Raw genomic sequence first — 21,098 nt, 5'->3', positions numbered from 1 at the left:
AGTTATTCTACCCTAAATGCATCTTTTCTGGGTTGGCATTTATCCCTATTTTGTTTTTATGTATGGCAATGCAAGGTCACATAGGACTTATACTGTGCTGGAACTCCTGGAAAGTGAAGATATCCACATAGTGGATTTATTTGCATGCTCCCCTGGCTTAAATTCTATTTAGCATGTGAGCGTTTCTTTAGGGAGACTCACGGCGTCATGGTCTTACCGTCCGAAGATCACCAGACAGCTGAAACGTACGCTTGTTGAAGAATGGGAAAACTTAGCCCAACAAATGCTGGATAATCTGATGAGTTGGTACAACCCAACCAGTTGGGGTGACCAGTAGAGAAATTCATGTTCCTTGCTGAATATCTTTGGTTTTTGTTTGGCCAGACAATATTTTGTACGAGCGCCCATTCTGTCGGTAAAAACTTTTTCCTAGACATTCTGTAATGTATGCGTCCTATTCTTTTTTTTAGACTTTATCTTCATACAATACTGTATGAATTTCAACTGCGTCTCCCAGTTGATTACGCCCAAAGGTTAGAGAAAATGTTAAGTTTTCTTAAAAATTCTTAAGTTTTCCACACTAATGTGTTTATCAAGTAAGTTAAAACTGGACAATATTGAGGAAACGATGCAAGTCGAGACGCACAAGGCTGTAATGTGAGGGGACTCTGTCATGCTGAAATCATAATAAACATGTTTTTCAACCAGTTAGTGTCAATACCCTGACAGGAAAGCGTAAGATGACTTTCCCACGTCAATGTGTACTCTATTTTTCCTGAAAGTTTGCACAAAATCTCTGTTGGTCAACTGATGCGAAAACAGTTAACCACATTAAACAAATATCAGCCAAATTTCTGTAAGAAGTAAGATAATAATAGTGTTGCCAGAAATTCGAATTCAGAAATGACTTTACTGAGACTTTAATTAATTTAATTTTAATTGTTCTTTAAATTGCCAAGAAGTATTTAGACAAATATAAGAAATAAAGCAAGACATAAGCTACTATCCATTTCAATACATATGAAATATTAAAAGATAATCAAAATTCAAAAATTAATTCAACATTTTAAGCCGATATACATATTATAAAAATGCATAAAATGATACAAGCGAAATTTATATAAATTTGATGAAGAACTAGACGGCAAATATCGATTTGAAACCGAAAATAATAAAAGTTAATAAGTAATGAAAATTAATAAAATGGTTCATTTGCATTTGGTAGCCAATATCTGTTCTTCTGAATTGCAAAAATATAAACGCTAATAATTATTGGCAAAAGAATAGTTTAAAAACGTAGTATTTCGAATTCTCGAAGAAAGTATATTAAATGTTTTAATATAACGATTGAATAAATATATAGAATGTCAAATTACTCAATTTTGATTTATCTAGATAAGGAACATGATTCCGTTTCTAAACCTAATATCTATTTCAATTAAAGTGAATTTTTAAATAGACCCAGAAACATATGAGGGGAGAATGAATGATCCAGAAAACCATATAAGAGCAATTTAATTAACAATTAAGAATTATACAAAAAATAAGTAAATAAATAAATAAAAAAGAAGAAATGACTTGAGCATGACTTCGATAATTGGTAATTATATTTGACACTGGCAGATAAAGAAAGAATGCTGAAAAAAATAATATCAGCTTCACCGGAAAATTTCATGAATGTTTATCCAGAAAGGTTAATTTTAGTTTAATAAATTTCTTCTACGGAAGCATTTCATTTTTCTTCATGAAATGCTCAATTATTAACGCTCGAGTATTCTATTTTATCTAGAAATAAAAAATACTGAGCGATAAATACTATATATCTTAACAGTGCAGATAAATCAAAAAGTATTTATGTAGGGTTTTACAAAATTCCAAATACGTTACTTTAATGAACAGGAAAAATAAACATATATTAATTCATTTATTAAACACTTACAATTATCTAGGCCCTGATATGAGCATGAGCAAAGAGAACCTGCATTCCAGGCCTCAGAATCTTCTTATGTTGATTAAAATATATTTAATTTCACATATTTTCAAATTCTGGATTTCAAAATTAGAAACAAGTGCAAAAATTTAAATTTCGCATTGAGGCTTTTTTCCAAACCATACTTTTGTTCTACAGTCTTTCTGACAAGCGATTTTCTTCAATTGCTGTATATATACTTTTATAATTTTTAAAGCAGATATAACACGATTCTCGTCAGAAAGTGGAAAATCTTTTCAACATATTTAGTTAATGTTTGAGATATGTAAAAGTTTCTTAGGTTCTTTTTCATTTATCAATTTTATCTAGAAAAATAAGGGTCTGGTTTAAAATGCATGAACGTATGAACACTAAGTTTGATTAACGTGCATGAACGCTAAGTTTGATTATTGAACAAAAACAATTTAATAATCGCAGTATTAATCTGATCCTAACTTTTCAATTTAATTTATTTATTATTTGAGATAAATAAGAATTTCTTAGAGTCCTTTTCATTTACCAGTTTTATCCAGTAAAGTAATGACCTGGTTTAAAAAGTACGAACTTGCACAACACATAATTAGCTGAGACTGTGAAAGTAAAATGTGTAAATAAACAGAAAATGAATTTTGTTTTAAAACCATCGTATGAAAAATATTTAATTGCTAGTTTATTTTATGAAGAATGTGCATTAGTAGTACTTGCTAAGTTAAAAAAGTAATAAATAAGTAAATAAAAACTAAAGAGAAGGTTCGTTGAGAAGTATTGCTCCGTCGTTTAAAGCAGTTATAGCTTTTAAGAAAAGGACTTCTGAGGTTAAGGTAGGTCAATAGCGTTAATACATTACTAAAGAATGTGATAAGATGATAATCAAACTGTATGTAGAAAAGAAGTAATAAAGGAAAATACACTGTTCAGGACATTTACGTAGGAAAAGCTGAAATCTTTTGTCTTTCCATCTCGAAATGCATACTCCACCAAAATCAAGTGCAGTTCAAAGTTTTTATTTGCTTAATTTGCGCAGATATCCAACTACTCATAAAAACTTGTAAACGCATAAATGCATCAGAGGAAGTTTTTCTGAAACCAATATCGCGTTAATTAATTAAAATCAACAAATTTTCTTGCAAATTGTTTTGAAATCACTTTTATGAGCAATTTGTTTCGCAAATGCGCTTTTCCTTCTATCCATAACCTACCTCCTAAACTATAAGATACATTAAGAAAGGAAACCAACCACACTGATAAATTAGTCGAAATGCGATGAATCTTAAAAAATAGCACAAAGTGTTGGAAGAGGGAAGAAGAAAGGAGGAAGGTAACGTAAAACACTCCAAATCAAACCACGGAAAACGAATGGGGGAAAGTAAATTTTCAATTTCACAGTCGTTGCACAGAGCAAATGAGTTTTGCCTGAAGGAATATGCATAAATCCAGGAAATCGGGAATGAAAGAAAAACCTGGGAATGGAAGTCTCAAGTTTCGTACCGCAATGAATAAAAAGTGACATAAACAAGATATATGGCACCCCAGTTCAAAGATCCCATCCGTACTTCGTCATTGTTAATGTTACTTGGATAAAGTTATCGGGGGAAAAGCGAAAATTAACTTCTCTGCGTGAAATCAACAGAAAGATATTTTTTATCCACTTACGGAAAGAAACTCAATCAGTGTCAAGTTAAAGTCAATCTGTCCATTACAGGTACTCAATCAAAAGATTTGGTTGAAATGGAATAAAATATTTGAATGATGTAAAATTTTCCAATTACGTTTCATTCACATTATTTTACCCAATCGAATAATTCTGTTCACATTGGCTGGCTAATTAAGGAACAATACCACTTTTGTGATGGAGTATCTATAAGAACTTTGTTGCATATTGTTATAAATTTTGTATATATATATAAACTAACCACATAATTGTGTATATATATATATATATATATATATATATATATATATGTATGTATGTAATAATAAAATTCCATAGTCAAGAATACACTTAAAATTCTAACTGTATGTTCTTTTAATTTTTAATGGCGACGGTCTCTTATTTGAAAATACTTGGAATTAAAAACACAGCCCCGTAGTCAAGTTGTTCTTCCCGCCTTTTCTACACGTACAGTTATAGAATGTTCTCGAGATATTTAAAGCGAACTGGATTGGCTGACGAGGCTGACGTCATTTCTTGGAAGCTCCGCCTTTCCAGAGGCTATAAAAAGACTCGCAAAAGGAATATCGGGGCTTTTTCTTGAATGTCACGATGCAGTAAACTTCATACAAAAAGTTATTAGTAATTCTTTTTATTTACTCCGGATATCTGATTTTTGTAACTGCTATTTCTCCTGAATAATAATAAATGGATCCTGTTTTTTAAACTTATCGTCTGATTATTTAAGCTACGACTACATCTTCACAAATCTATTTATTCCGGACAAAAGTTGATACATCACATATATATATACAAAATTTTAGTGAAATTATGTGTGCAATTACAGTATTTTTTGTATAAAGTAATATGAAAAGTGTTAAGAGACTAAACTCTGCCGTAAAAACAAGATTACAGGTGCAAGTCTACTTAACATTGAATTAAAAGGTGAATTTGGTGAGATAAGGTCAAGCTGACGAATGCTTTGGAGATTAATTTTTCTCACAATTTGGCTTGAAATCGCCAAAGTCGCCAAGCATAGACAAAATCTAAACGACATCTTTATATCTGCACTCAGACGGTATAGTAGAGAGGTTTAATCGAAACATTCTTAATCTTTAACTCCTGTGACAATTTTTGTGGCGTGATTACTGTAAGCGGTCTGACAGACCGCTTTAAAGAAAAGCGTACAAATACATACTTTTATGCCTTTTTAAAGAATATTATAGATATTTTATGCATATTTATGGAATTCTAATTCATTTAAATCAATATATTTTAAACATTCACTTTTAATCACCAAATGTATATTTTGCTAGCGTTATTTTCATTATTTCATTAAACTGTTCAAAAACGTAAATATTTTCATATTGAAGGAAATCAAGCACTTCCAGACGATAAAGTTAGAAAGTCTCTAAAGTATCATCATTGGTCTTCATGTTATGTTAACCATGTTTTGCAAGCTTTCATTAGTAATAACAATGATCAATGAAATTTTCTCTCCTCATTGGAAGTTACATCGAAGAACATATTTACTTTAAATAATTGTTTTGTGTATACAAAACAATTATTTAAAGTAAATATTCGACTAAGAAACTTAATTATATCTTAATTAAATGTACTATATTTGGGATTTCACACTGAACCGTGTGAAAAGGAAAAAAGTCATTATTTTCTATTTGTCAAAAAAAATAGGCCTTTCGATTATTATACAAGGATTTAATGCTTTACCAGCACATGAGTTTCCTAAACTGTAAATGGATTAACGGGTGTAATGGAACTCTAAACAAACATTTTGTGTTGCAGTTTAAATCTCTGTCTGTTTCTGCATACGGGATCTCTAGTGTAGGATATTAATGAATTCTCTCATCGGTTATAAGCATTAAAGAAAATGTTTTGAGCGGTCAATGAACAATAAGAAATGATTTCAGCGGTTAAAATAAGTTGCGTACTTACAGGGAATAGGTAACACTCATTATCGGGTTTTATAAATGTCAATTATTTTCTTCATCCGGATTAATTGACATAAGTAGCTAATGTACAGGCACTTATAGGTGACCATAATTAGAGCTTACCTGTTTAAAAATTCCTCACGCATTGTTCGAAGAATGCAGAATAGGATTCTGCAGGAAGGAGCTGAATTAAAATTTATCCGCTAGGGTACGCTTAACGATAAAAAACTGCAATAAGAGTATATTTGGTAAATAAAGCGACCTCCACAAAGAAATATTTTAATCATTTACTAGAAGGTACACAAGCATTCCAAAACTGTTAATGAAATCGAAGGAATGAATACAACTTGAAGACATGCAAGCGATGAGAACACAATATCGATTGCATAAGCATAAAGATTAGCGTGGATCATACATATTTTACACTGTCGAATACTAGCATTTCATTAGGAACGATGTGTCCTCTATTTTTTATTTCCACAAACTCAAGATTAAGAGCAGTGCCATCAATAGGTGTTCCTTCATATGTTCTGTGATGCTTCCTGCAATAAAATAACATCTTTCAGTTTTAAGAAATCTGTGTCATGTTCACAGCAAATAACATATTTCAAGTAACCCGACATACAGCAACCAGATAGAACTGAAATACGGCGAACATGATAGCCATGCAATGACTTGACGAAACATTAACTGTTTTTATAGAATACACAGATGTAACGTCAAACGTATGAAAGGGCTTAATCTTGCATAAAAAATAGCCTTTAAGCAGTGTCGTTGCTGCAACTGTTGTTACACAATTGACTGCAGCATGTTGTGATATCTATTGGCAGTTAAGGAGTTAGCTTAACCGTTAGCAGTAATTTTCCAGAGAGAAAACGCCTACATGTATAAGTAAATGCACATCAGACTGTGACTGTGACATAGGCATTTTCAGAGGAATAAGTGAATTTTTCTTTACTCAGACTTTACTGTATATATATGGGGAAGCTACCATGCAGCATCGGGATTCACACCTGGCTCGAATTACCAATTCTCGCTAATTTCTTAATCTACGCTCGTGTGAAAAATTTAAGACAAGTACAGATTATGTCTATTTTTAAGAATAGTATTAAAACAAAGGTACTAATTATGACACCAAAGAATTATACAAATATTCAGAATCGAATTCATAAGCGTGCGGTTGCGTATCTGAGAAAATATGATAGAGCACACGAACGGTTTCTGGCAATTCGTGTGATCGTACACCTTCATGGCATTTGCTGTGTTTTTCTTTAGAGTTGGTTTAGTTTTAAGAGGTATCAAAGCGCGGATGGTTACAGTGCACAATGTAATATCCAGTGTCTTCTGCAATTTGTCAAAACAGTTTAAAGACATTGGATCCATATGGAGAAGACCTGTACAATGTACATCAAGATCTACAACCACGAACGAAGATAATTATTTGCCAGTTTCAGCGCGGCGACACAAGGCTACTACACCTTTACAGTTCTCACGTGAACTATATGCTGCCGCTTATGGAACCCGAGGTTAACGGTCTGCTGTTGCCCGAAGTTTTCTTGAAATAGGGCTGATTTCCAGAAGACCTGCGTAGTCTCTACCCCAAAGAACACGAACTGAGCGCTTTTAGCATGATGCAAACAACGTGGGCCAGACTTTAGTTTGATCACCGTGCTTTTTACAGATGAGTCGACATTCAGTTTGAAAACATTCTCAGCGGACCTCAATCTCCAAAAAGTCTGGAATACGATATCATTCCTTATTTCACGGAAAAAGTGCCATTACGGTGCTGGAGGTGTATTAGTTTAGGCAGGCATTAGGTAGAAAGGCCGCACCCAATGCATGTGTTTGACAAAGGTTTCCTGACTGCTATGAGGCACGGAAAGTTATTACACATTTAAAATTGTACACTTAAAACGTAATTATTGCACACTTCAAAAATAAGTGTATAAATAAAAACGCTTTTCTGAGTTTATATAAATGAAGTAGAAATCAGATGCTGTCTTTAAGTATTCTTTTCCAATTTCGTGAAAAATGATAACTACATGTATTTTTCAATTCAATGCAGGAATATTGCAAAACAATTAAAAAACTCTTTATGCAGTTCTGAAGCTAAGTTCCGTAAGCGTATTACAACCTCCAGTTATACTTAATCAAAATTCTGACCTCTAGCGGAAAACTAACTAGCAGTGAATAATTAGAAATATAATTAATCTTTTCATTTCTTTAACTAAATCTCATTAGTAACCGTAAACCTTATTTTTAATTTCTACAAGACATGAGATTCAGCCCTAGACGCTATCCTCTTGCAAGAAAAGTACAGCTTCATTCCAAAACTAGTAATTATGCAACATGTAGGTATTACATAGGCAGAAAAGACTATAGAACGTTACCTCTTCTGAAATAATTATTACAGCATATGTAAAGAACTTTTGTTTGCCACTAAAATGTACTTGTTCTAAAACCTCTCTACAGTTAATAAACGGTAACGATGAAACAGCTTAGAAACTAGAATAATTATAAGATGTTCGAATTGTCAGGGCCTTAATTGGTCCTGAATTCCAGTCAATGAATGACAACACTTGTCCATATAAGGCTTAGTTTGTCTACGATTACTTGGAAAGTCTGGGATGTTCTTGGGGGGGGGGCAATGTCTTCTGGAAATTTCGCTCCAAGATCAATCTCGGTGTTGAAAATCGCATTGCTGCGTAAATAAGAAGGACTGCAACAAGAACTCCTCAGCTACTACCTGTCCAGTATGCCAGTTTTTTGGAAGCAGGCAAGATGAAAAATTAACAATCACCTTCGCCGGGAATCGAACCACGGACTTCTGGATACTGGCCCTGCGTGCAGAACCTCTACACCACGAAGGCACGCTAGAAAAGTGGGACAAATACCTTATATACTCCCCTTTTTAAAGGGCGACTGGGGTTTTCAGGGAACCCAATCGCCAAATCCTGGGTGTGAAGAAACTTCATCTAACACCCTTTTAGTTCGGGCGCCACTGTAGAGACATTAGTTATTTTTTGGAAGTAAGTTGTGTAGTTGTTCTGCACGCTGGAATGGTGTTCCAGAGGTCCGTGGTTCGATTCCCAGCTAAGGCGTTTGCTATTTTTCAGCATTTCTGCTTCCAAAAAATACCTAATGTCTCTACACATGTATGAAAATGAAATTGTGTTTAATTTTCACTACGAAGCTGGAATTCATTTTTTTCCCAGATTTCAGTCACATAGTTTTGAAGTGCTATAATAAATGCTTAAATCATTTTCTTCAGGTATTTGTACTTTATCTTGTATTTTACCGTAAACCGTCGTCAAGCAGTCAAGCATATATGTTTGAAATATTCTTTTTCTTTTCTGCTTGCAAAATCATTTTCCATATACAGGGTGATTATAATTAAAGTTTAAGTTTCAAAACGCTATAAAAAAAGAACCACTGATGAAAATGATGTGAAATTTGAAAGGAATGTTATTGAAGAAAGCGGAAAGCGTATGGCAGAAGAAAAAATTTAGTTTCAAAAGTTAGCAACATATGGCGCTGTAAGCGGCAGAATCACGACGAGAAATGTTTCGGAAAACAACGGCTAAGGTGGAAGTTACACATTAAAACGCATTGACAAATTAGAATTGTTGAATAATTTTATTTGCATGACTGTACATATCATATCGAAAGGGACAAATCGGTTTCAAGAGTTTTGCGGCGACATACCGCATAAGAACCATTCATCAAAGAAGTTCGGAACTGGCGCAAAACATGTTCATTATGGTGTCCACCGTTGTGTGCAACAAGTTGAAAGCGACAAACAACATGTTCCACAACGAATCGCAGTGTCTCCGGGGTGATGTTCAGAATGCGTTGCGAAATGCGTGCCTTTAATTCCGCTAAATTTTCAATTGGAGCATGGAACACAACATCCTTCAGATATCCCCACAGCCAGAAATCACACGGAGTAAGATCAGGCGATCGGGATGGCCAGTCTGTAGGGAAATGACGGCTGATAATTCGAGCATTTCCAAAATGGCGCCTCTGCAGCTGCTTCACGGGATGTGCAATGTGCGGAGGAGCGCATCTTGCTTAAAAATGATTTCATCCACACATCCACGCTGTTGCAGAGCTGGAATCACGTGGTTGCGCAAATGAGACGCATACCTCTGACCAGTGACGGTTGCGGTAACAGGACCGGAAGCACCCGTCTGCTCGAAAAAATATGGTTGTAGGATGAATGATGCCGTAAAGCCACACCATACCGTGACCTTTTTAGGATGAAGTGGTACGGGGTGCGTTGCCAGTGGATTTTCTGTTGCCCATATTCGACAATTCTGGGTATTCACGTATCCTGTCAGATGGAAATGGGCTTCATCTGTCCACAAAATTTTCCACGGCCATTCATTATCCACTTCCATGCGAGCCAGGAATTCTAACGCAAACGACTCCCTAGCTGTCAAGTCAGACGGAAGCAACTCTTGCACATGGCCAATTTTGCACGGATAGCATTGCAGGATGTTTCGTACAATTTTCAGCACCGTGCTCGTAGGCCTGTCCAATGTTCGGGCAATTCCTCGTGCACTGCACGGTTGCACACCACCGGCCGACCCCTCCTGTAATGCTGTGGCCACTTCTTCAACTACCGTCGAATGCACTCGTTTTCTCCCTCTACCAGATTGCACTTCAAACGAACCTGTCGTTTCGAATTTTTGCATCATTTTCTTTAGACATGCGACACTCATTGGACCAACGCCTTCTTTTATACCCTTCAGTATCCTGAATTTTTGCAGAGCTACTCTTGCACAATCGTCATTCTTGTAATACAGTTTTACCAGCAGAGCGCGCTTCTGCAATGAAACACTTATGGCGAACGTCTGAGACGTGAAATGAGGAACAGCCTGGTACCTGGCGGCTTTATAAGACTGAAATTTAACTAACATTTTAATTTGTCTTCTTCTGCTTGCAGCGCCATCTGTTGCTAACTTTTGAAACTAAATTTTTTCTTCTGCCATACGCTTTCCGCCTTCTTCAATAACATTCCTTTCAAATTTGACGTCATTTTCATGAGTGGTTCTTTTTTTATAGCGTTTTGAAACTTAAACTTTAATTATAATCACCCTGTACTTTGAAAATAGTACATAAACTTATGAGCTTGATTTATGAATGAAGATGTCTAGAAATGTCTTGATTTTAGTTCAGCTATTATAAAGCGTTACAGAGAAACACAGTTACAGTAAATAAAACACCAGTTATTTCAAAGAAATGAAAACTAAAATTAAAATATTTAATTTCGGGTTAAAAGCTAAAAACTGGGTACTAAGTGTGCTGCAGAGAAAACATAAGGGAAAGGATTCGCAATACAAAACAAATTGGTAAAAATGAAATTAAGAAGAAAACATCGCTCTTTTAAAAGAAGTGTAAAAAAGATAGTATTCAAAGAAAGGTTTTTTTTTTTTTTTTTTTTTTTTTTTTTTTTTTTTTAAGATGGTGTAATTAAAACGTGTTCCGCCTGCTGAAGGCCACGTTGCTGGTTGAATCTCTTGAGAGACGTTTACTTGCGGCATTGCGCTATTCTAGCCATTAGGCATGCTACCTCAATATTAGTCCTAAGTCAACTTGCGAGTATTTTGCCTGCCTGGCCCTTTTGGATAACTTTCGATTAACTTTGTTTAATTTCAATTCTTTTACTTTTTGAGTTTAGTCACAAATGTCGGCTCTTCCTGTAAGCACAAGCAGTGCCTTCTGCTAACTGTGATCTGAGATCAATAATAGGCTCCTTTACACCCTTCCCACGTCTCTGTTGTAATTTCCAAGACATAGTGATAAGCCACTTACTCCTTTGTAGAGTTCTCATAGTTTATGTTACCAAAAGAATGAGACTGTAGAAAACAATCTTTAAAAAATATACACTTAAAACTTTTATACACTTTGAAATATAATACATTTAAAACATTTATACACTTAAAATTATAATACACTTAAAATGTTATACACTTAAAATTATAATACACTTAAAATTTTTATACATTTAAAATTGTACACTTAAAACGTAATTATTGCACACTTCAAAAATAAGTGTATAAATAAAAACGCTTTTCTGAGTTTATATAAATGAAATAGAAATCATATGCTGTCTTTAAGTATTCTTTTCCAATTTCGTGAAAAATGATAACTACATGTATTTTTCAATTCAATACAGGAATATTGCAAAACAATTAAAAATCTCTTTATGCAGTTCTGAAGCTAAGTTCCGTAAGCGTATTACAACCTCCAGTTATACTTAATCAAAATTCTGACCTCTAGCGGAAAACTAACTAGCAGTGAATAATTAGAAATATAATTAATCTTTTCATTTCTTTAACTAAATCTCATTAGTAACCGTAAACCTTATTTTTAATTTCTACAAGACATGAGATTCAGCCCTAGACGCTATCCTCTAGTAAGAAAAGTACAGCTTCATTCCAAAACTAGTAATTATGCAGCATGTAGGTATTACGTAGGCAGAAAAGACTATAGAACGTTACCTCTTCTGAAATAATTATTACAGCATATGTAAAGAACTTTTGTTTGCCACTAAAATGTACTTGTTCTAAAACCTCTCTACAGTTAATAAACGGTAACGATGAAACAGCTTAGAAACTAGAATAATTATAAGATGTTCGAATTGTCAGGGCATTAATTGGTCCTGAATTCCAGTCAATGAATGACAACACTTGTCCATATAAGGCTTAGTTTGTCTACGATTACTTGGAAAGTCTGGGATGTTCTTGGGGGGGGGGCAATGTCTTCTGGAAATTTCCCTCCAAGATCCATCTCGGTGTTGAAAATCGCCTTGCTGCGTAAATAAGAAGGACTGCAACAAGAACTCCTCAGCTACTACCTGTCCAGTATGCCAGTTTTTTGGAAGCAGGCAAGATGAAAAATTAACAATCGCCTTCGCCGGGAATCGAACCACGGACTTCTGGATACTGGCCCTGCTTGCAGAACCTCTACACCACGAAGGCACGCTAGAAAAGTGGGACAAATACCTTATATACTCCCCTTTTTAAAGGGCGACTGGGGTTTTCAGGGAACCGAATCGCCAAATCCTGGGTGTGAAGAAACTTCATCTAACACCCTTTTAGTTCGGGCGCCACTGTAGAGACATTAGTTATTTTTTGGAAGCAGGAAAGGTGAAAAAATGCAAACGCCTTCGCCGGATATCGAAACAACGACCTCTGGAATACCGGCCCTAGCATGCCTTCGTGGTGTAGTTGTTCTGCACGCTGGAATGGTGTTCCAGAGGTCCGTGGTTCGATTCCCAGCTAAGGCGTTTGCTATTTTTCAGCATTTCTGCTTCCAAAAAATACCTAATGTCTCTACACATGTATGAAAATGAAATTGTGTTTAATTTTCACTACGAAGCTGGAATTCATTTTTTTCCCAGATTTCAGTCACATAGTTTTGAAGTGCTATAATAAATGCTTAAATCATTTTCTTCAGGTATTTGTACTTTATCTTGTATTTTACCGTAAACCGTCGTCAAGCAGTCAAGCATATATGTTTGAAATATTCTTTTTCTTTTCTGCTTGCAAAATCATTTTCCATATACAGGGTGATTATAATTAAAGTTTAAGTTTCAAAACGCTATAAAAAAGAACCACTGATGAAAATGATGTGAAATTTGAAAGGAATGTTATTGAAGAAAGCGGAAAGCGTATGGCAGGTGACAGGTGACGGAGGACGGGGACGCCTGGTGTTTAACAGAGGTAAACAGGCATATGTCCCGCGCCCTCCCCTATCTACCGGAGGTTTATTGAGATCTTAAAAGATTTATTACATTGCCATACAGGGGCAGATGAGAGATACATTGGCTATTTATATTGTATTACAGATTTAGGTTTGCAAGGTATACGTTACATAACATACTGGTTACACATTTAAGAAAAAAAAAAAAAAGAAAAGAAAAAGAAAAAAAAATATTAACATAACACATACATGACATGACACATAAATACTATTAATAAAGAAGGTACATGCGCTTAGCAGAAGGAAGATACTGTATTTCCTTAGATGCAGAGGAGTACTTACATTCACTTAAGACCCTGAATTAGTGGGGTTGGCATAGGTCTTGCCCCAGGGCGGTTATCTGGCTGATTATTCTGCAGATGGTATTCACTGTGCCTTTGTTATTAACGATGAATCGTTTGAAGGCTATTTGGTTGTCTGCTGGCAAGTGGAGGTGATTATCCTCCGTGAGCGGGCATTCAAAGATGTAATGGTCTGGAGTTCCGAGCGACCCACAGACGCACAAGCCTGTATGAGAGATACCAAATCGCTCAAAATAGGTGGGAAAAGGCCCGTGCCCCGAGATGTAATTAGTGATGGGAGGTATGGAGTATTGGCGCTCCGTTTTCACTCTAGGCAGAAATAAATTGGTTCTGCGACCCGTATCACAGGTCTCCCATTCAGCTTGCCACTTCTGCAGACCTTTTTCCTTAAGAGTTCTCTTGAGATACGAGGGTGGCGCTGGAATAGTTACCATGTGTGCAGCTATGTTGCTTGCTGCCTCCTTTGCCAGTTGGTCAGCTGTCTCATTACCCTCGTTGTTAACGTGTGCCTTAGTCCATATTAAATTTACAGTTAGTTGAGGATGTGATTGTAGAATATTGTGGAGGTCCGCTACCAATGGGGAGGTGTGGTTATGGTTGACTAGGGCGAATAGCGTTGACATGCTATCTGTAAACAGCATTGCATCGGTGATCCCGCTGTCAATTGCATGCTGAATCGCAGTGGTAATGGCTATGACTTCAGCCTGGAATGTACTGTTTATTGGTTGAAGATGCCCCTTCCACTCGATTTCCTTGCATCCTCCGTGGTACAGGACGAAGGCACTACCTGTACCCTCGTCGAGCTTGGATCCATCTGTATAGTACTGCATTGGGTACCGTGGATCCTGTATTGTAATTTGCTCGTCACTTCTGCTGACGTGAATCCTTATATTTCTTCCCTTGTGCGCAGGGTGCGTCTCCAGGGTATTCTTTGGATGCTCATACTGAACTGGACTATAAGTGTTTCCGTAGAAGGTAGCTTCCTTCTTTAAATGGATAACAGTAGCGTAAGCAGCTTCAGTTTCTGCGCGTATGTGCAGTGGCATTAGACCAGATAATACCACTGCTGCACTAGTGGCCGTTGTTCTGTAGGCCTTATGGCAGAAGAAAAAATTTAGTTTCAAAAGTTAGCAACATATGGCGCTGTAAGCGGCAGAATCACGACGAGAAATGATTCGTAAAACAACGGCTAAGGTGGAAGTTACACATTAAAACGCATTGACAAATTAGAATTGTTGAATAATTTTATTTGCATGACTGTACATATCATATCGAAAGGGACAAATCGGTTTCAAGAGTTTTGCGGCGACATACCGCATAAGAACCATTCATCAAAGAAGTTCGGAACTGGCGCAAAACATGTTCATTATGGTGTCCACCGTTGTGTGCAACAAGTTGAAAGCGACAAACAACATGTTCCACAACGAATCGCAGTGTCTCCGGGGTGATGTTCAGAATGCGTTGCGAAATGCGTGCCTTTAATTCCGCTAAATTTTCAATTGGAGCATGGAACACAACATCCTTCAGATATCCCCACAGCCAGAAATCACACGGAGTAAGATCAGGCGATCGGGATGGCCAGTCTGTAGGGAAATGACGGCTGATAATTCGAGCATTTCCAAAATGGCGCCTCTGCAGCTGCTCCACGGGATGTGCAATGTGCGGAGGAGCGCATCTTGCTTAAAAATGATTTCATCCACACATCCACGCTGTTGCAGAGCTGGAATCACGTGGTTGCGCAAATGAGACGCATACCTCTGACCAGTGACGGTTGCGGTAACAGGACCGGAAGCACCCGTCTGCTCGAAAAAATATGGTTGTAGGATGAATGATGCCGTAAAGCCACACCATACCGTGACCTTTTTAGGATGAAGTGGTACGGGGTGCGTTGCCAGTGGATTTTCTGTTGCCCATATTCGACAATTCTGGGTATTCACGTATCCTGTCAGATGGAAATGGGCTTCATCTGTCCACAAAATTTTCCACGGCCATTCATTATCCACTTCCATGCGAGCCAGGAATTCTAACGCAAACGTCTCCCTAGTTGTCAAGTCAGACGGAAGCAACTCTTGCACATGGCCAATTTTGTACGGATAGCATTGCAGGATGTTTCGTACAATTTTCAGCACCGTGCTCGTAGGCCTGTCCAATGTTCGGGCAATTCCTCGTGCACTGCACGGTTGCACACCACGGGCCGACCCCTCCTGTAATGCTGTGGCCACTTCTTCAACTACCGTCGAATGCACTTGTTTTCTCCCTCTACCAGATTGCACTTCAAACGAACCTGTCGTTTCGAATTTTTGCATCATTTTCTTTAGACATACGACACTCATTGGACCAACGCCTTCTTTTATACCCTTCAGTATCCTGAATTTTTGCAGAGCTACTCTTGCACAATCGTCTTTCTTGTAATACAGTTTTACCAGCAGAGCGCGCTTCTGCAATGAAACACTTATGGCGAACGTCTGAGACGCGAAATGAGGAACAGCCTGGTACCTGGCGGCTTTATAAGACTGAAATTTAACTAACATTTTAATTTGTCTTCTTCTGCTTGCAGCGCCATCTGTTGCTAACTTTTGAAACTAAATTTTTTCTTCTGCCATACGCTTTCCGCCTTCTTCAATAACATTCCTTTCAAATTTGACGTCATTTTCATGAGTGGTTCTTTTTTTATAGCGTTTTGAAACTTAAACTTTAATTATAATCACCCTGTACTTTGAAAATAGTACATAAACTTATGAGCTTGATTTATGAATGAAGATGTCTAGAAATGTCTTGATTTTAGTTCAGCTATTATAAAGCGTTACAGAGAAACACAGTTACAGTAAATAAAACACCAGTTATTTCAAAGAAATGAAAACTAAAATTAAAATATTTAATTTCGGGTTAAAAGCTAAAAACTGGGTACTAAGTGTGCTTCAGAGAAAACATAAGGGAAAGGATTCGCAATACAAAACAAATTGGTAAAAATGAAATTAAGAAGAAAACATCGCTCTTTTAAAAGAAGTGTAAAAAAGATAGTATTCAAAAAAAGGTTTTTTTTTTTTTTTTTTTTTTTTTTTTTTTTTTTTTTTTTTAAGATGGTGTAATTAAAACGTGTTCCGCCTGCTGAAGGCCACGTTGCTGGTTGAATCCCTTGAGAGACGTTTACTTGCGGCATTGCGCTATTCTAGCCATTAGGCATGCTACCTCAATATTAGTCCTAAGTCAACTTGCGAGTATTTTGCCTGCCTGGCCCTTTTGGATAACTTTCGATTAACTTTGTTTAATTTCAATTCTTTTACTTTTTGAGTTTAGTCACAAATGTCGGCTCTTTCTGTAAGCACAAGCAGTGCCTTCTGCTAACTGTGATCTGAGATCAATAATAGGCTCCTTTACACCCTTTCCACGTCTCTGTTGTAATTTCCAAGACATAGTGATAAGCCACTTACTCCTTTGTAGAGTTCTCATAGTTTATGTTACCAAAAGAATGAGACTGTAGAAAACAATCTTTAAAAAATATACACTTAAAACTTTTATACACTTTGAAATATAATACATTTAAAACATTTATACACTTAAAATTATAATACACTTAAAATGTTATACACTTAAAATTATAATACACTTAAAATTTTTATACATTTAAAATTGTACACTTAAAACGTAATTATTGCACACTTCAAAAATAAGTGTATAAATAAAAACGCTTTTCTGAGTTTATATAAATGAAATAGAAATCATATGCTGTCTTTAAGTATTCTTTTCCAATTTCGTGAAAAATGATAACTACATGTATTTTTCAATTCAATACAGGAATATTGCAAAACAATTAAAAATCTCTTTATGCAGTTCTGAAGCTAAGTTCCGTAAGCGTATTACAACCTCCAGTTATACTTAATCAAAATTCTGACCTCTAGCGGAAAACTAACTAGCAGTGAATAATTAGAAATATAATTAATCTTTTCATTTCTTTAACTAAATCTCATTAGTAACCGTAAACCTTATTTTTAATTTCTACAAGACATGAGATTCAGCCCTAGACGCTATCCTCTAGTAAGAAAAGTACAGCTTCATTCCAAAACTAGTAATTATGCAGCATGTAGGTATTACGTAGGCAGAAAAGACTATAGAACGTTACCTCTTCTGAAATAATTATTACAGCATATGTAAAGAACTTTTGTTTGCCACTAAAATGTACTTGTTCTAAAACTTTTCTACAGTTAATAAACGATAACGATGAAACAGCTCAGAAACTAGAATAATTATAAGATTTATTTCAATTCTATTTGGCTTTTACAGCGCTTTAATAAATAATAACATCTTAAGTAATGTTTTTTGTGACAGATATACTTATCTAAGCAATTAGAGTTCCATCTTTAAATTTAAAATACGAGTATATTTGTAGAAAAGTCTCTTACAATACTCTTTCAACTACCTTGTGTTTGTATAATGTCAGAGCACATGCTTTTGAAATTCAGAATTAAGATGCTAGTTGTAAGTATCGACTAATGTTAGAAGACGTACAGTTTATAAATAAATAGTTAAGTGATATTAAATAATTTAAAACTGGGACGACGACATATTATAATTTTATACTGTTTATCACATAAATTTAACTAATAATAAAAATCACTGATTTATCACACATGCATATAGGATAACCTTAATAACAATCATGATTTATCTGCCTTTAAATAATGTATAAAACTTCGTTGAGTAATGCATCACTCATAGTTTGATAATATATATGATCCAGGTATATATTACATTTCCAATTAATTTTTTATATTCTTAGCCCAAAAGGGACCTCAGTCCCGAATGGGATATTATTCTCGAAACGGCATTTTACATCTAAAATATTTAATTGTGTTTTATCAAACTTCAAATTATTGCCACAAAATAGTATCGCCTTGTATTATAAATAAAGAAATTAAATAATGAAGAATCTGCATAAATGCATGTATGTTTCCCGCATTGTAAAAAAGCAATGGTACCTAGAACCTTCAATTTTGAATAACGTAGTCCTCAACCCGAAATTGGTCACCTGGAAGCCTGAATATTGAATTTCGAATTCATTTTATTGTGTATTTCATACTGTGCAAACCATTAACGAAATTTTGATTAGCAAACTTAATGATTTCAAAGGCAACAGCAGCAAATCTGTAGGAAATAAAACATTTTTATCTCCAGCGTTCGAGACTGTCTATCGGAAATTCCGAAGTTATGCTGGTTTTAAATATTTTATGATTATGCTGTCGCATCGCATTTTGTGTGGTGTAAGCGCCAATAACTTGATGTTTAACAAATAACGTAAACACAGAAAACGTTAATAATAAAAAGACAAAAATAATTTATTACGACAGCGTAGAAAACTTTAACAAATCCTTCTGGGCGGCCGTTAAAATCTGGAAATTTTCAGACATTTTTTCATGCAACAATGTTTTTGACTTGGCTTTTGATAATACAGTAAGTCGGTTTCACAGTTGTTTTTAAATTTCATAATTTTCACTTGTTGGTTAAACTCAAATAAATGAAAAAATACCACAGATATAACGTTAATTTTCTCTGCTTTATTTACATTCCATCTGTCTCCACTGTCACTAATTAATGTATTATCTACAGGGGCAAACATTGTGTCAATAGAAGTCGTATATCAAAGTTTGGAAATATTCAAGAGACCGCCATTCAAAAGCAAAGCTGGATGCAATCTCTATTAGTATTAAGGCTGTTTGTTCTTCGACATACTAGGTAATAAACACCATTTTGAAAATGAATATGTTTGAATGAAATGAATTTCTCTTTTAACTGCAATTTTCATTCTTTTCTTAAATGAGTTTTGTATGGTTTTGCGTCTGCTTTGAATAATATTTTGATGGTAATAAGGTATTTGACTTAAAATAATTTCGATATTTACTCTGTGAAAAGAAATGATTTGATGATTTTTTTCGGATTCAGAGTATATCTATGCTTTCAATATACAAGTCGTCTCATTAGGATAATTTCACCCATGTTTCCAATGTTTGTACTTTTGTACTATAGCTAATCCCAAATGTTCATTGTTTGTTGTATTGTAGCTAATCTCAAATGCTTACCAAAAGTACTCACAAGTCTAGCATACGTTCTTATACTTTACTAACAGTAAGTCATGTATAAAATTCATTTTCATAAAACCATCTTTAAAGAGGCAATCCAAGGAATTTCTGTTCTTTAGAAGAAATCTATTAACTTCCTGCATGAATACGCGGGTTAGAACATTTCTTTTCTCTTCTACAATCGGGGAAATTAATACCATCTTCATTTTGCTCTAATTTTTATTAGTTATTTTAATCGTGGTAAAAATATCAAAGATTTGTATTTCCTACATGTTATAAATACATTACAACATATTAGGTGCGTGCTTATGCCTTTTATAAAATTTTTCCACACATATCACTTAATTGATTTATCCTACTTCAATTACCAGCACATAATTTTGATCATTTTGGAATCCGATTTATTTCAAAAACTGTTACAAAGAATTATATTAAATCAAAAACTAGAAATCTGTACCAAATTTTGTTCCAATGGCATTTCATTAGCCCAAAGGGCGTTAGGGAAGAAAAACTGTTAATTTCGTTTTGGCATTTTGAGTCGAAAACTTTAAATGCAGGTTTCACTTTTGAGATTGCCCACCAAATATTATCGCCCTGTGTTATATTTAAAGAAATTAAATAATGAAGAATCTACATAAATGTATGTATGTTTCTTGCAATGTATTAAAACAGCAGTACCTAGAGTCATCCAATTTTGAATAACGCAATCCTCCAACGAACGTGGGCATCTGGAAGCCCTGATTTGGAATTTGTTTTATTATCAATTTCATAGTTTGTAACACTATAACGAATTTTTTATTAACAAACTCAACGATTTCAAAGCGAGCAATGGACACACTTTACGGAAGAAAAATTTTTTTATCTCCTCGCTCCAGACTGTGTATCGGAAATTTTAAAAATATGTCATTTTTAAATTATTTTGAGATATTGTTGTTGAAGTGAATTTTATGGCTTAAGTGCGAAGAGCATTTAATAAATAAAAGTAACACAGAAAAGGTTAAAAAAGCGTCCCTTATTGCGTAATGTAAAATCTGAACACTTTCAGATTTCTTTAAAATTCTGTTTATTATTTTTATTTTTATTTCTTTATATATTTGGCATGTTTTCAGCTTGTTCACCTCTGCTTGTAAACAAGACGCCAGTTTCCTTTATAATGTCACAGAAAAGGATCTCTTTACCCAGACAGATAACATTTGCGTGTTTTGCCATATTAAAGTAGCCCGACCTGAGGTTTTTGTTAAGCATATTATCTCCGTTAATCTCCACAATTTTTATAATCGTATAAGATATGCTGTAGGAGAGAGCGAACGTAAGACGGAGCGTATGTCTTATCAACTAAAAGGAACACGCAGCATTTGCGACACATATAAAAGATCTTGATGT

Source organism: Stegodyphus dumicola, chromosome 1 (genome assembly GCF_044657685.1).
Source record: "Stegodyphus dumicola isolate Sdum_Otavi_A_Nest chromosome 1, ASM4465768v1".
Lineage (NCBI taxonomy): Eukaryota > Metazoa > Arthropoda > Arachnida > Araneae > Eresidae > Stegodyphus > Stegodyphus dumicola.
This window is presented reverse-complemented; position numbering follows the sequence as displayed.